Source organism: Microcaecilia unicolor, chromosome 11 (genome assembly GCF_901765095.1).
Source record: "Microcaecilia unicolor chromosome 11, aMicUni1.1, whole genome shotgun sequence".
Classification (NCBI taxonomy): Eukaryota; Metazoa; Chordata; class Amphibia; order Gymnophiona; family Siphonopidae; genus Microcaecilia; species Microcaecilia unicolor.
The window spans coordinates 99,313,978-99,327,164 of NC_044041.1; the positions used below are offsets into that span (position 1 = coordinate 99,313,978).

The following is a 13,187-nucleotide window of genomic DNA, read 5'->3' on the forward strand; positions in this document are numbered from 1 at the left end:
TGAAGCTTACATCTGTGATCACTACCGTCCACATCGGTGTAATCTGTCCTGTTGCGGTTATTGGTGAGCCCTTAGGTTCCCTGAGGCCCGGTAAGACCTCCGAGGACCGCCGCGCACCCCGAATTTTCACCCGCGGCGACCACCGTTCACCGAGGGTTGAGCCCTCAGCTGCAGGCGGCCAGCAGGACTGCTGGAACCGCGGGGTGACGGCCGGCCTGGCTGGTAGTCAGCAACTCAGTCTCTAAAGGGCAGCTAGCAAGGACGGCTAGCACTGAAAAAAGGGACACAGTTACTGAAGGTGGCTAGCAAGGGCGGCTAGCTGGAAAAGGAACTCAAGGTTTGAGGGTGGCTAGCAAGGACGGCTAGCTTGAAGAGGAACATAGTCTCTGCAGGTGGCTAGCAAGGACGGCTAGCTTGAAGAGGAGCACAGTCTCTGAAGGTGGCTAGCAAGGACGGCTAGCTTGAAGAGGAACACAGTCTCTGAAGGTGGCTAGCAAGGACGGCTAGCTTGAAGAGGAACACAGTCTCTGAAGGTGGCTAGCAAGGACGGCTAGCCTGAAGAGGTACACAGTCTCTGAAGGTGGCTAGCAAGGACGGCTAGCTTGAAGAGGAACACAGTCTCTGAAGGTGGCTAGCAAGGACGGCTAGCCTGAAGAGGAACACAGTCTCTGAAGGTGGCTAGCAAGGACGGCTAGCCTGAAGAGGAACACAGTCTCTGAAGGTGGCTAGCAAGGACGGCTAGCCTGAAGAGGAACACAGTCTCTGAAGGTGGCTAGCAAGGATGGCTAGCTTGAAGAGGAACACAGTCTCTGAAGGTGGCTAGCAAGGACGGCTAGCCTGAAGAGGAACACAGTCTCTGAAGGTGGCTAGCAAGGATGGCTAGCTTGAAGAGGAACACAGTCTCTGAAGGTGGCTAGCAAGGACGGCTAGCCTGAAGAGGAACACAGTCTCTGAAGGTGGCTAGCAAGGACGGCTAGCCTGAAGAGGAACACAGTCTCTGAAGGTGGCTAGCAAGGATGGCTAGCTTGAAGAGGAACACAGTCTCTGAAGGTGGCTAGCAAGGACGGCTAGCCTGAAGAGGAACACAGTCTCTGAAGGGCAACGCTCCGCACCCCACTGTGTCGGCTCCTGACAATAGAAACGGAAGCGCTGAGCCCTTCTTGTTCCGGGGTTTAAATCCCCCGCCAGTCCATCCCCTCCCCGGAGAGGAGCCAATTCCTCCAGCCCTGACAGGCAAGGAGGGCCTGGATTGGTGGACCTGCCTCGCAGGCGGAGTTCCTCCTTCCATGCGCCAATCCGGCGCGAGTGGGCGGGACTTGCTCGCTGGTTAGCTCTGGCCGGGGAGACGACGATGCCGGCGCCGCCATCTTGGCCGGCGCCTTCCCTTCCCTGAGGCCGGCGTTCGCTCCCGCGGGTCGCCAGCCTCGGGCCGACCCGAGGAAGCGCTGGCCCCGTCGGCGGCTTGTCTCTGCCGCACTGGAGCCCGCGGCCCCCGTCGATCATCGCTCCCCGCCGCGGGAGCACAGGTAAAGACCCGGAACGGGACATAATCAGACACACACCGCAGGACAGGTTGTTGTCTTGGAGCCAACCAATTCATACTATGGTGTGCCATCTATGACCAACAGAGACAGATTTCGTACTCCTGAGAAACTCGAGACCAATGACTCAGCAGAGGTTGCTGAAGGGGGATGCATGTGAGCCTGGGCCCAGGGCACCACTTCCAAAGTTGCGGTCATTGACTCCAACACCTGAACATAGTCCCATACCCATTCCTGACTGCTTCAGTAACTCTATCACTAATGAATGTTAATACACCACTACCTTATTCCTCACGCCGAAATGAACTGATTATCTAATTTAATTTATAATTTACTCTACCATCTATGTACTTAATGCAATACCACTTGTATTTCTCATTCCGGAAATGGCGATTGCCACTACGGCATACTGTAAGCCACATTGAGCCTGCAAAAAGGTGGGAAAATGTGGGATACAAATGCAATAAATAAATAAATATTGGGGGTAGGTTCTTACTATGTGAAGTGTTAGTGTGGGGAAAGAAGTTAATCATTGGGAATGTGTATGCCCCCAACCAACATGATAAACAATTTTATAAGATGGTCACTTCTAAACTCTTGGCATGCCCCCAAAGTGTAGTCTTAGTGGGAGGGGATTTTAATTCAGTAATGGATCCTCAATTGGACAAATCCCACCCCGGAAGGACTGGAGCTCTTCATGACAGCAGAGGTTTGCCTAATTTATGCCACCAGTTGGATTTAGTGGATGTCTGGCGAGTATTACATTCTCAGGAGAGGGATTTCACACACTTGTCTCAAGCTCACTCTGCCCAAGCCCGCATATATTATATGCTGGTCTCAAGGCAGTTCTTTAACTCAGTGCTCAAAGTAGATATTGAGCCATATGGTATCTCAGACCACACGTGGGTTTGGATGGACATCAAGTGGTCTCAGCCTCCTCTACAGGGGTGGTGTTGGGTTTTTTCAGTGGAATTATACAGAGATCAGGCCTTTCGGGATAGACTTCTCAAGAGTTGGAGAGACTACAAAATCTATAATGTAGAGCATGAAGCATATCTGGTGTTGTACTGGGAGGCAGCGAAAGCGGTGTTAGGGGGGGGGGTCATTAGTTATATAAGCCACAAAAGGAGGGCTCGAGATAGGGAGATCCTCTGCTTGAGCAGACAACTAGGAGGGGCCTGCTGACAGTTCGGACAGTCACATTCCTCAGAACAAAAGCAGAGGGTTTTGGAACTACAGGTGGCATTGAATGAGCTCATACATCAAAGAGCCATCAAATCCCAGATTTATTATAAATATATGCTATATAAGCACAGGAATAAGGGGGGTGCCTCCTCTCACGCCTTATAGCAACTAAAAGGGGACCTTCCAGAGTTTTGTTGCTAAAGTCGAATCATGGTATAATAGTTCAGGTAGATCAGGAAATTAATAAGGAGTTCTACACCTATTATCAACAGTTATATGATACCCTGGAGGATGCGGGGCTCCCCAGTGATCTTTATTGGGCTCATTTGCCCTTGCCATCGGTGACTCCAGCAGATACTGAGATGCTTAATAAGCCAATACTAGCAGAGGAGGTTCACTTAGGGATTCAGCAAAGTCAATTGGGGAAGGCCCCTGGTATAGATAGCAATTTATAGAATTCTATAAATTACTGGGGGAGGAGATTGTGATCCCCTTAACAGCTATGTTCAATGCTTTGGTGGACGCCAGAACCCTACCTGAGCAGTTGAATACAGCGAGAATTATAGTACTACCAAAACCAGGGAAAGACCCTACATTGGTGGAATCATACCACCCCATATCACTGTTGAATTGAGGTCAAGCTTCTTGCTAAAATACTAGGGAACCGACTAGCACGCGTGCTCCTGAGGCTTGTGCATGAATCCCAAGTGGGATTTGTGCGAGGTCGCACGGTGGCAAAAAACCTTCGAAAAATTTTGGTCTCTTTAGAATATGCACATAGGAAGCACTGGCAATCGCTCCTAGTTAGCTTCAATGTAGAAAAAGCATTCGACCGGGTTTATTGGAATTTTTTATTTGCCACACTGGCCAAGTATGGATTTACAGGGAGATTTCTAGTGGCGATGAAAACCTTATACTCAAATCCGAGGGGGCGGGTCTCTGTTAATGGGGTGGAATCATGCGATTTTAACATTCTAAGAGGCACTAAGCAGGGATGCCCTCTCTCCCCCCTTTTATTTGTCCTAACACTAGATCCGTTGCTGAGAGACATAATGGATAGTCAAACGGTGCGCGGGGTCCCGGTGGGCACGCAAAGCTTTAAAGTTGCGGCATTTGCAGATGACATCTTGGTACACCTGACAGAACCGCAGGACTCGTTAACCGCCCTACTGGAAATCTTTAAAGAATATGGAGACTATCCTGGCCTGTGTTTAAATTTAGGTAAATCAGAGGCTCTAGCATCTTCGGCCCGATTGGTGACGGAATGGGGGGCGGCCTTCCCCTTGCGATGGGTAGAGAAGTCCTTTAGATACTTGGGCATTCTCCTACCTATGGACGTGACACAATTGCACCAAATAAATGTCACCACTTTATTGGAAGATACCAAAAAGATCTTGGAGGGTTGGCGTAACTTGCCCTTATCATTGACGGGTAGGGTGAACTTGGTCATGACAGTAGTGTTCCCAAAATGGCTATACTACTTACAGACACAGCCTATTTGGCTCTAGCAGAGAGATAGTAAAGCTTTATACAGATTAATTACCCGGTTCTGTTGGGCCTCTCGGAAAGCCAGAGTACCACTTGTGGGGGGTTGGAGGCAAGGAGGAGTAGGCTTACTGGATATAAAACTATATAATGAAGCCTGTCAATTACGGCATTTGGGGGACTGGTGCCTTCAGACACAGACATATACTCCGCTGGGACTTGAAAGAGCTTTCTATGCCCACTACCAGCTACTCTCGCTATTACATCACAAGCGGACACAAATACCTCTGGGGTTATGAGAGAGTGTGTTACTCAATCCATTAAAGGCAATGTGGAGGTTGATAGTGCAGAACCTGGGGGGAGACCCTGATGTTACTGACCAGCTCACACTGGGGGGCAACCCATCATTTCAACCAGGCATTAGCAACCGAGTTTTTAACCAATGGGCAAATCAAGATATAATTAAATTAGAGCATTTGTTAACTACTGAGGGGAGGTTAGTCTCTATTGAAGATCTTTTAAATAAGGTGGGGGAATAGATTTGCTTTTTGGCAAGTTACCCACTACGTGGCCAGGCTGCCCCAAACATCACTCGATAGTCAAATGGGGTTGAGGCTCAGGGAGTTTTTTCAATCTCTGAGAGCGGAAGAAATATCAGTATCACTACTACATAAAGCCCTTGTTGAGAGGGAATCACCCAAAGATTATAGTGGGTTGAAAATTAAATGGGAACGAGAGGAGGAGGCTCCTCTGACACATTGGGACATATCAACATCTGTGGCACATATGCCTACCCTCACTACTGATGCACGATGAAGAGAATGTGCTTATCGTATTATTCATAGAGCACATATCTCTTCTAGCCAGCTCTTCCAAATGGAGGGGGGGGGGGGGGGTTGACGGAACCTACCTGCCTGAAATGTGGGAGAGATTCGGGAACGTTAAATCATGCTTTGTGGAAATGCCCCGCGGTGCAAGCATTTTGGCACGGGGTAACACGTTTTATAGAACAAGAGCTGGGAATCAAGGTTTTGGGAACATCAGAACAGCTGCTTCTAGATGTGCCGGGGAGCCTATGGGAGTCAGAAAAAAATATAACATGATGCTCCTCCGTAAGCTGAGTCTACTTGCCCGGAAATGTAATTTGCAATATTGGACAGTGCAAGATCCCACAGCATATTGGCACTGGAGGAACCAAGTGCATCTTGTGGTGTCCTGGGAGGCCCAAGAATCTCGGTCATCCCCAAAGAGGCGGAAAAGGTTTTTGGCCACTTGGGGGCTATATCTCCAGGTTTTGCATCCTCAAGGTCGCAGTTTGAAGAGTATTGCGATGTTAGTTCCCCAATTGAATAAATATTGGCTGTGTGGGAGGGGGACAGGGGGATGGGGGGAAGGACGGGATGTAGAATGAGAGAGTTAACTGTTTCTAGTTTATGTTACGAACATTATTCTGTTGATGGTATCTGATGCATTTCTGGTTAGGAGAGGTGCGGATAACCCGGTAGGCTTCAAGATACAGGGGGGAAGGGAGGGGGGGAGTCAATGGTAAAATCTGTGGACAGACTTTATTATGCAGCCTTTACATTGTACATAATTGCACTTCTATTTCTTGGACTCTCATACTGTAATGTGTTTTCAATGTACGGTTATGAATAAAGAAAAAATGTTGAAACATAAAAATGTGTAATACTTTTAAATTGCTTTGATGCTTTTTGATGGGCTGCTGCCCTCCGGGCTGAAGGAGAGATAAAAACTCTGCAGGATTCCCACTTCCTGGGGGATAAGGTGGGCTTCATAGGTGCCAGCCCTATGAGCACAGTGAATTTTTGATCGTCTACCAATACTGAGCAACTCCTTTGCTACTTCCAGGAAGGGGTAATTTGTGTTGAGTACCAACTTTTCAAGAGGATCTGGAGTGATGAACTCATGCTAATGCCCTCCCCCCCCCCCCCCCCCCCCCACTCCAAAATGCATTAGGGGACTTGTTGTTCTAGCTTCTTAAAATAAATCACAAAATAATAAGCTTAGAAGGACAGGGAGCACAGCAAAACCAGGATGTGCTGGCCTGCCTCCCTTCTGACAGTTTTCAAATCTTTCTAAGGCCCCTTACTCCTGTGATAAATGTAAACTTTCCAGTCCCTCAGTTAAATAGCAGCATTGACTAGTCCGCTGAATGAATGAGCTATCCTTGTCCCTCAGCAGGCAGCTGCTAATTTCTGACCGGAATAAGCAAAAAGCCGAAAGCTGTATTCACTGCCGAGAGAGAAAAAAAGGACCAGCCTTCTGCACTGCTGCTGTCATGAAGCAGGGTTGTTTTTTGCTTTTCTAATTTTTTTTTAAATTCTGGCATTTAAAAAAAAAAAATCCCGAGACAGTAGTCAACGGCTTCCTCTCTTATGTTGCTCTCTTCCTGCTTCTGACTTCCCTAAGCAATGGAAAGGAAAGGACAAGAAAATCATCTTCTCTGAAAGGCTTAAGCCCCGCCGGTCTCCTAGTTCCTGCCCTGCTCCCTCTAGCGCGAGCCTCTGGACTAGTACACGAAAACCCCGCCAAAAGGTAAAAAGGTTTGGGTGCCTTTCAGTACATTTATATACTGAGGAGGAGGGGGAGGGAATTACAATTAATGATACGAAAACATTTCTGGCCATAAATTTCCCTTGGAAAAACTTGATACATTTCTTAAATACATGTAAGACATAAATAATGTACATTTGTTTGTCTACCTTCATTTCCATTCATGTGTGGATTAATTTACCAGCCAGGTTACTTTGTCTTTTTTTTTTTGGGGGGGGGGGGGGGGAGATAACTGAGGTGAAATAGTTGAACCGTGTCTGCGTTCGTTTCTCAAGGATTGCATTCCAGGATCTAATGTTTTGAAGCCAGGGAAAGGAAAGTTCTGTGTCAATCCTGAGTTCAGAAAAAAAATAGTATATATCTATAGGATAAAAATCGTTGGCATTTATTTAAAAAATTTTCTGCAGCTTTCTGAAAGCTGTTAAAAACCATTGGTTGAATTTTTGAGAAGCTTTTTGAGTGGTTTGGTCTGAGTGCTGTACAACAACCTTACAGAAGAGGGAAGGGTGCTTTTAAGGTTAAATAAATATTGCCAGAGTGAATGTCATTGAAAATACTTGGCTGCGCCAGCTCTCCTAACTGCCATCGGACCCCCTTGCTACTCCTGGGATTACCCCATTGCATGCAAGGGACTTGTGGTTCTGATTTCCCTATTGGATTCCCTAAGAAAAGCAAGGCTACAAGTACTTCCTTGCATGTGTAACCCAGTCCTACTATCCCGGGTTAGAAGGAACTCTAGAAGCACTGCATGTTTTTTTCACTTACTTACTCACTCTGGTCCCATCAGCTCATCCACACAGGAACCACACCACACTCAGAAGATTAAAAGAAACTGGATCATTTATTAACTTCTTAACTGATGGTTTCACTGCATTGTCTTCATACAGTTCCATTGCAGATCATATTGCTTTCCATGTGATCATAAGCAATAATATATTTTCTGGGCTAATACACGTGCTTAACCCTCATGCCTGTCGTGCAGCTCAGTTAGAACCCAGAACGGATTTTACACTCCCAATGTACTTCAATACCATCCGGGCTAGACTTCCAGTAACTGCATACTCCCTTCGGTCTGCCACCCCGAAGGTCTCGCTATCAGCCAGGGTAGACTACAATTTCACCCGAGCCCAGGTTATTTTTTATTTATTTATTTATTGCATTTGTATCCCACATTTTCCCACCTCTTTGCGGGCTCAGTGTGGCTTACAATAAGATATGAATAATGGAAATACATTTGTTACAACTTGGTTATGGGTTACATTGTACAAGTTATGCGAGACCATCGAAGTATCATTAGGAATATAACAATGGCCAGACTCCCCAATCCGCCAAGTTTCTGGCTCCTCTAATGGCTGATGCAATATAACAGTTTACTGTCCAGGTAATCTATTCACTGGTCGCAATGCTACAGGACTCCCCCTTCTCTTGCAATGGGTCATCTCATCTGGCAGGGGAACTAACAGTAACACCTAACTCCCACACCCAAAGCTAGTTACTTTAGCAAGAGGCAGAACCACATGTTACACTTGTTCTTTATGTAACCAATTGTTTATCTACTCTTGATTAGCGCTTGTTATGATGTATTATTTTAAGCCACATTGAGTCTGCAAATAGGTGGAAAAATGTGGGATACAAATGCAACAAATAAATAAACCAAAGACAGAATCCTTCCCACAGGGATTTCCTTTTATACCCTCTGAGCTCCTCCCGGGTCCTCCAGTCACTCCCCTAATGCCCTGCTTGCTACCTGGGACTCACTCTATCATGATTACTTTGATAACCATGGGTTACATATGGATTGGGGTAAGCCCGGGACTGGATCGACCCAGTCGGGCGAATCTGAATCTAGTTGGCAACCCTAATCCTGACCCCAGTGCCAAGTTTCCCTCATTAGGAGTGTGACACTCATTTGAAATCTGTCTCATTCTCACACTGTTTTGAGCTCATTCATTCCTTAGGTCCTCAGTGCCAGTGTGCTAATCCTGATCATTGCTTTCACAAGAGGCAAACCTAAGAGTAGAAAAGCCATGTAGTCTTGCTATTATTAAAAAAGCTTGAGTACACCTTCCTGTACTTTGCCCCATAACTTACCCCTACAAGTGCATGTGCTGTGAGACCTATTCTCATACTTTTAGCTACCGAGTGAAGCAATTTTCAGCCCAATGTATCCATATTGCCTCAACTGCTGGGTCCTTACTGGGCACACTGTTGGAGATAGGTTGCTTGGCTCAATTAACTTCTGATGCAACATGGGTTTGCTTATGTTCTTATGTCTCCACTCTATATCCTTTCAGAGGTTTCAAAGAAAAGGATATATAATTTTATTCTGCTGTTTTTCATTTTCAAAGCAATACTACACTTACATCTTTTTAGATTTATACTCCGGAAGCACCTTCTGAAGATCTCACTCTTTGATCTTCAGGCTCACTTTTTAGGATGGTTTCACCCTTGGTATCTCTCCATCAACTGATCATGAAGAGCCTTGCAGCAACTCCCAGAGCTAGGGGAACACAGAAGAAGCAGCCTTGGTTCAGATCAAATTACAAATTGCAAAGTACATTTATGTTCTCCTTCAGAAGGTGTATATCACCACCTTGTAGCAATATACATCTTCAGCAAGTATTTCAGTTTAACACATTTTTAGTCCTCTAAAGTGGATTTTGTTGGATTATTTGTAGTAAATAATTAGCAGATTTTAGTACACACAGCTTCAGCTTTAGAAATGTTAATTTCTTTCTTCATCTCTCTCTCATTCACCCCTGAATAATTCACTGCTGAGTCACTTTAAAGTTGAAGTAACAAAACATCTGTTTACTCACAGTTTGTAGTTAGATTATAATCAGACAGGCTTATATATACATATTACTATACATTTGTATTATCAGCTCCTTCCATGTGCTTAGATGGTAATGGATGCTCACACCACCATAGATCCTCTCAGGTTAGGAGAGAACATGAGCTCCATGTGCTCCATGTGCTGCATGTGCTGCATCTAACCCCCAACAGGAAGTTGCATAGCTATGTGACCTCTCTAAGTAATTCACATCAGAGGTCACAGAGTAATCACAGAGAAATAATAGGTGACAGTCAATGCATGTAAAATACAATTACATTCCAACAAACCCCTTCTCATGCATAACTGTCATGCAATTATTTATTCATACAAAGTCCAAGCTTTATACGCAGATTCACAAAATGTTCTCTGGGTAACGGTTTGGTCATGATGTCAGCTGTCATCTCACTGGTGTGACAATAGTGTAGACTGATGACCCCTTCTTTCACCAACTCTCGCACGTTGTGGTATTTCGTTGCGATGTGCTTGGTGCGTGACTGAACCTTGTCATTCTGTGACAGTCGGATGCAGCTCTGATTATCTTCCATTATCTGGATTGGTCTCTTTTCAGCTATTCCAAAATCCAGCAAAAGTTTTTCAATCCACATCAGTTCTCTGCACGCTTCCGATACGGCCACATATTCAGCTTCTGTAGAAGACAAACTCACAATACTTTGTTTATGACTGGCCCATGAAATTTGTACATTTCCATACATAAACACATATCCACTTGTGGATTTATAATCAGAATGATCCCCTGCCCAATCTGAATCACAGTAACATATTAGTTTTGGATTACTATTGGCTGAAATCTTTAATTTACAATCAATGGTACCCTTTAAATACCTTACCATCCTTTTAACTGCAGTCCAATCTGATTTGGTAGGTGAGCTGACCCTTCTGCTCAAAATTCCTACTGCATTTGCTATATCAGCCCTGTATGTGGTAGTTAGATATAAAAGCTTACCTATGGCTGATCTATATTGGATGTTATCTGGTAAAGGTTCTCTTACTGTTTCATCCTTCAGAAAATCAGTGATCATGGGAGTGCTTACAACTTGGGCATCTTGCATACCTAAACTTTCAATAAGCTCATTTATTTTCTGCTTCTGGCTTAGAAGATAAGAACCATCATTTTGTTTCTCAATTTCTATACCAAGATAGTATGACACATTACCAAGTTCTTTTATCTCAACATTCTGGTTTAAACACTTTACAATGTCCTTGTACTCTTGCTCACTTTTGCTTGCAATGAGCAGATCATCAACAAAAGCTAAAATGTATGCATATTGTCCATTTGTGCACCTAGTGTACAAACATTTATCTGCTTCACCTTGCTTAAATCCTAAATTTGTCAATATTTCATGCAATTTTTCATTCCAACATTCTGCACTTTGCTTTAATCCACAAAGACCTTTGTTTAATTTACACACTAGCTGTCTTTGTTTTGTATTTATGAAACCTGTTGGCTGTTCCATGTACAAGTCTTCAGTTATATCTCCGTGAAGAAACGCTGTTTTCACATCAATGTGGTTGACTTGCATGCCTTTTGAGACTGCAATGCTCAGAAGTGTTCTAATTGTCGTGTGTTTCACTACAGGTGCAAACACTTCATCAAAATCTTCTCCATATTTTTGAAGATATCCCTTTGCCACTAATCTGGCTTTATACCTTTCCACTTTTCCTTGTGCATTCCTTTTTAACTTGAATACCCATTTGCATCCTATAGCTTTCTTGCCAGGAGGTAATTTTGTAAGAATCCAAGTATTATTTTTATCCAATGCATCAATTTCTTCTTGTGCAGCTTTATGCCATTCAGCAGCTTCTTCTGCTGGCATTTTCTCAATCTCATCCCATGTTAAGGGCTCTTGAGCTTCTGCTGACTTTGTTAGGTAAGACAGTCTTGGGGGTGGAACACCTTTGTTTTCCCTGGATGAGCGTCTGACAACAGGTTGGTCCGACCTTTCTGCATCCTCTAAATCTGAGAGTCCTTCTCCAATTGATTCCCCTTCTCCAACTGTACTGTCTTCTTCAATGATCCTTTCTGTGTCTGTTTCCTCTGCCTGTTCCTCGTTAGATACAGATGAGTTGCTTTCAGACATCTGCCTTGGTATGGCATTTATATACACTGGCATGTCTATTATGGTTCTAGTTTCATATTCTGGATGATAAGGCTCATCTGGGATAATCCAGCCTTTATCAACCCTTTTGTTTTCATCAAAATATGTAACATGTCTTATGCCAACAATGCCAGTTTTCAGATTCAAAATTCTATATCCTTTGTGTCCTGGAGCATAGCCAACTAAAATGCCCCTTTCTGTTGTGGAATCCAGCTTATGCCTTCTTTGCTTTGGTACATGAGCATATGCTGTACTTCCAAATGTTCTTATGTGTGACAGGTTTGGCTTCCTACCATGCCATGTCTCATGTGGTGTGCGCTCAGCGCCTTTAGTTGGCATTCTGTTTTGTAGGTACACTGCTGTGAGAATGGCTTCCCCCCATAGTCTTTTAGGGAGATTGCTATCTGACAGCATACATCTGGTCATTTCCACAAGTGACCTAAATTTTCTCTCTGCAACAGAATTTTGCTCTGGTGTGTAAGCTACTGTTGTGATATGTTGAATGCCTTCTTGTTCTAGAAATGTGCGCATGCTTTGTGAAATGAACTCACCACCATTGTCGGTCTGAAGAACCTTTGGTTTTCTTTCAAATTTATTGCTCACCATGGCTACGTATTTCTTCAGCATGTCTGTGACTTGACTTTTCTCTTTCAGCAAATAGGCCACACAATATCTAGAGAAATCATCCAAGAATATTAGCACAAATCTGTTATTTCCCAATGATGGGATATTAAACGGTCCACATAAGTCACTGTGTATTAAGTCCAGTACTTTATTACTCCTATTTCCTGTGTATGCAGGAAATGAGGGTCTCACACCTTTTTGAGTAACACAGTCTATGCATTTCTCCATATTACCAGCATCTGCACTTATCTGAATGCCGGTGGCCAGTTGCTTACTGTAAAGATCCTGGATCACCTTAGAATCACGATGTCCCAGGCGGCGGTGCCAGATTTCCAGACTACATTTACCATCATCCTTCCTTACTTGCGCCATATGTGAGGCTTCACCTGAAATGCTCAGTTTATAAACATCATTATGCATAAAAGCTTCAGCATACACTTCATCATTTTTAGAGATTGTGCACTTACTGTTTTCAAAATGAATCGCAAATCCCTTCTTATCTAATGTAGATACACTAAGCATATTGCAAACTGCTTGGGGAATATACAAGACATCACTTACAGGAATTTCTTTAACTTCATTAGACACTTTGCATTTTAAGAATCCAATACCTTTTGCTTGGATCTTAGCAGTCCCTGCGTTTGCAGTTTTAAGAATACCTTCCTCTGGACACATTTCCTGAAAGAAATCTTTACAATTGGTTAAATGGCATGTGCTCCCTGAATCCAAAATCCAAGTACTTTCATTTGAATTATTATTTACCATAGTCAAAGATTTTTCTGCCATTAGATAGCCCTTGTGTTTATCTTTGTCCTTCATACATTT

At 44.2% G+C, this 13,187-nt stretch overlaps 1 protein-coding gene across 1 annotated transcript in view; it reads left to right on the plus strand.

Annotated features, from left to right (window-relative positions):
- The first annotated feature begins 6,701 nt into the window (after positions 1-6,701).
- The window catches only part of ADAMTS10 (ADAM metallopeptidase with thrombospondin type 1 motif 10), a 208,783-nt gene continuing 202,297 nt past the window's right edge, over positions 6,702-13,187 (plus strand). The window contains exon 1 of the mRNA XM_030217418.1: positions 6,702-6,767. The gene's annotated coding sequence lies outside the window, so the exon portion shown is untranslated. The remainder of the gene's footprint in view (positions 6,768-13,187) is intronic.